This window comes from Meles meles, chromosome X (assembly GCF_922984935.1).
Source record: "Meles meles chromosome X, mMelMel3.1 paternal haplotype, whole genome shotgun sequence".
Lineage (NCBI taxonomy): Eukaryota > Metazoa > Chordata > Mammalia > Carnivora > Mustelidae > Meles > Meles meles.
The window spans coordinates 29,590,015-29,594,255 of NC_060087.1; the positions used below are offsets into that span (position 1 = coordinate 29,590,015).

General features: G+C 38.0%; 1 pseudogene; it reads right to left on the reverse strand.

The window, feature by feature from the left end:
- Positions 1-369: 369 nt before the first annotated feature.
- LOC123934380 lies at positions 370-1,503 on the reverse strand (annotated as a pseudogene).
- Between the last annotated feature and the right edge of the window lie 2,738 nt (positions 1,504-4,241).

Below are 4,241 nucleotides of genomic sequence, written 5' to 3' on the forward strand. Positions count from 1 at the left end.
AGAGTTTGAATTGTGAAATGTTGTGTGGCAAGGCTGACTGAAAAGGCAGAGAACAGAGTCATAATACTTTTCAGCATAGTGATAAATGATATCAGCTAGGATAAGTACAAATCATCGAGTGTCTTTCTTCATATGTTTTATCTAGTTTTCATTTGGTACATTATAAGATGGCACATTCCACAAACTATTATATGCAGAGAGCAATTCTTTTCTAACCCTTTATATCTGTATGTTCCCAAGGATCTCAACATTATAGGGTTTATTGCCTTGAGCTCAATCAAGGTATGACATAATTTTAATGTGAATCATTTACTGTCCTGTAAGGTCATGGCATAACTGATTTTATGGAGAACAGGTAGTTCTCCTTTCTTAATTAGTTGCTCTGCTCTTTTTCTTTACAATGAGTAGAGTATCCACAGTTATTCCTATGTTCTGCAGTGACCAGCCTCCTACCACTTCCAGGGGCCTTCTGGGAAAGGAAGTAGAAAAGTTGTACAGGGATGTGCAGTACCTGATTTTCATCACCCAGTCAAATAAGAGCGATGAACTTGAAGACTTAAAAAATATTATTTTTAGGACACTCCCCCTTGGACATTGGAGAGCAACAGTACTATTAGTTCAGCTGTTTCAGGAGGTTCTTCAGTTGGATGGAGAATAGCATACTCAACCACTATACCATGTAGAGGCCTTTAGGTTGTTTCTATTTTTTTACTTATAAACAATGTGGTAATAAATGAACTTGAGCATATAAAAAAAAGTCTCCTGCGTGGGCTTCTCAGCAGACAGTGAAATTTTGGTTAATGGCTTAAGCAAGTTCCTTTTCTTTGTTTCTTCTATGTTTGATATTTTAAAAGATGTCTGGCTTTTATTTTCAAGCACCAAATCTTCATCAGTCTTAAGTTTATGGCCACCACTTAACTTCCAGGTTTTACCTGTCACCTGAAACACACACCCTAAGTTTTCTCAATTTCAATTCCTAGTGAAGTTTTAGAACATTCTCTACGTATCTGCTGGCTTTTTCATTCTGTGCCTCTTTTTTTTTTTCTGACAAGATTTTGTCTTTTCTCATTCTTCTCTTCTTTCAGATATACTTGGGACAATTTATTTTATTTTATTTTTTTAATATTTTATTTATTTGACAGAGAGAAATCACAACTAGGCAGAGAAGCAGGCAGAGAGAGAGGAGGAAGCAGGCTCCCTGTGGAGCAGAGAGCCCAATACAGGGCTCGATCCCAGGACCCTGGAACCATGACCTGAGCCGAAGGCAGAGGTTTTAACCCACTGAGCTACCCAGGTGCCCCAGTATACTTGGGACAATTTAAATGAATTAAGCCATGAGGTAGTCACAGAAATAATTAAAGTAAGAAGAGCAAGAAGTAAGAAAATCTGGCTATACAACATTAGATCTTTAACTCCTAGATTGGGGATTCCATGCCAGAGCTCCAGACATAAGAGGGGGAGAGCACAGAAGCAGAAAATGCCAATGAGGCAATGATAAGCCATCATGGTGGGATCCCTGCACTTTCCCAAATTAACCTTTCTAAAATGGTAATATTATATAAATCCTTTGGGGAAAAACTCAATGGTTTCCTAAAAATTTCAGGATAAAGCACTTACCAAAGGCAATTATTCAGTGTCCTGCTCCTGTTCTCCCTCATCTATTCTCTCTCTCCCTTAAACACTCCACACTCACATAGACATCACTCTAGATATATAGTTATTTGTAGCTCCATGGGTAAATACTGGTATTTCAAACATTCCTGTATTCATATATGCCACTCCTTCTTCCAGAAATGACATTTTCAACTTGCTGTATGGTTTATCAATTCTCCTGCTAAGTCTTTGGAACACCTCACCCACTACCAGTAAGATGGCATCCTCTTACCTGTATCATAGTTTACCTCTATTGTAGCATTAATTACTGTTCTTGGGGCACCTGGGTGGCTCAGTCAGTTAAGCATCTGCCTACAGATCAGGTCATGATCTCAGGTTCCTGGGGTGGAGCCCCACATCATGCTCCCTGCTCAGCAGGGAGTTTGCTTCTCCCTCTGCCTCTGCCTCTGCCCCAGCTTGTTTCTCTCTCTCGCCCACTCTCTCTCAAATAAATAAATACAATATTTAAAAAATAATAATTACTGTTCTGAATTTGTCTGACATACTATATATGCTCTCTTTTAGTCACATGCTTCCTTTTTCTTTCAAATTCACCATTCCAACTACAAGGCCTGAGATACAGAGATCAGTTTACCATGTTTTCTAAATGAGAAAAAACTGAAAAGGATTCACTATTGAATAACAAGATACATATATTCAGAATACATGATAAATATGACATCTCCTATCAATAGGGAACATAGTAATTATTTAACAATTATTACTTAATTAGGAAAAAAGCCCTACATAAACCAATTGTGGGGATAAAGTATATATTAATTAAAGATTTTAAGGTAAATAATAAATCCATGAAAATGTTAAAGTAAAATGTGAATGAGAATTTTTAAAAAAATCTTAACAATTGTAAATGGGATTGACTCCTTAATTTCTCTTTCTTCAGTCTTGTTGTTGGTGTACAGAAATGCAACTGATTTCTGTGCATTGATTTTATATCCTGACACTTTACTGAATTCCTGAACAAGTTCTAGCAGTTTTGGAGTGGAGTCTTTTGGGTTTTCCACATATAGTATCATATCATCTGCAAAGAGTGATAGTTTGACTTCTTCTTTACCAATTTGGATGCCTTTAATTTCTTTTTGTTGTCTGATTGCTGAGGCTAGGACTTCTAGTACTATGTTGAATAGCAGTGGTGATAATGGACATCCCTGCCGTGTTCCTGACCTTAACGGAAAAGCTTTCAGTTTTTCTCCATTGAGAATGATATTTGCGGTGGGTTTTTCATAGATGGCTTTGATAATATTGAGGTATGTGCCCTCTATCCCTACACTTTGAAGAGTTTTGATCAGGAAGGGATGCTGTACTTTGTCAAATGCTTTTTCAGCATCTATAAGATACCTAGGAATAAACCTAACCAAAGAGACTAAAAATCTATACACAGAAAATTATAAAGTAGTCATGAAAGAAATTGAGGAAGACACAAAAAAATGGAAAAATGTTCCATGCTCCTGGATTGGAAGAATAAATATTGTGAAAATGTCTATGCTACCTAAAGCAATCTACACATTTAATGCAATCCCTATCAAAATACCATCCATTTTTTTCAAAGAAATGGAACAAATAATCCTAAAATTTATATGGAACCAGAAAAGACCTCGAATAGCCAAAGGAATATTGAAGAACAAAGCCAAAGTTGGTGGCATTACAATTCCGGACTTCAAGCTCTATTACAAAGCTGTCATCATCAAGACAGCATGGTACTGGCACAAAAACAGACACATAGATCAGTGGAACAGAATAGAGAGCCCAGAAATCGACCCTCAACTCTATGGTCAACTAATCTTCGACAAAGCAGGAAAGAATGTCCAATGGAAAAAAGACAGCCTCTTCAATAAATGGTGCTGGGAAAATTGGACAGCCACATGCAGAAAAATGAAATTGGACCACTTCCTTACACCACACACAAAAATAGACTCCAAATGGATGAAGGACCTCAATGTGAGAAAGGAATCCATCAAAATCCTTGAGGAGAATGCAGGCAGCAACCTCTTCGACCTCAGCCGTAGCAACATCTTCCTAGGAACAACGGCAAAGGCAAGGGAAGCAAGGGCAAAAATGAACTGTTGGGATTTCATCAAGATCAAAAGCTTTTGCACAGCAAAGGAAACAGTTAACAAAACCAAAAGACAACTGACAGAATGGGAGAAGATATTTGCAAACGACATATCAGATAAAGGGCTAGTATCCAAAATCTATAAGGAACTTAGCAAACTCAACACCCAAAGAACAAACAATCCAATCAAGAAATGGGCAGAGGACATGAACAGACATTTCTGCAAAGAAGACATCCAGATGGCCAACAGACACATGAAAAAGTGCTCCACGTCACTCGGCATCAGGGAAATACAAATCAAAACCACAATGAGATATCACCTCACACCAGTCAGAATGGCTAAAATGAACAAGTCAGGAAATGACAGATGCTGGAGAGGATGTGGAGAAAGGGGAACCCTCCTCCACTGTTGGTGGGAATGCAAGCTGGTGCAACCACTCTGGAAAACAGCATGGAGGTTCCTCAAAATGTTGAAAATACAACTACCCTATGACCCAGCAATTGCACTACTGGGTAT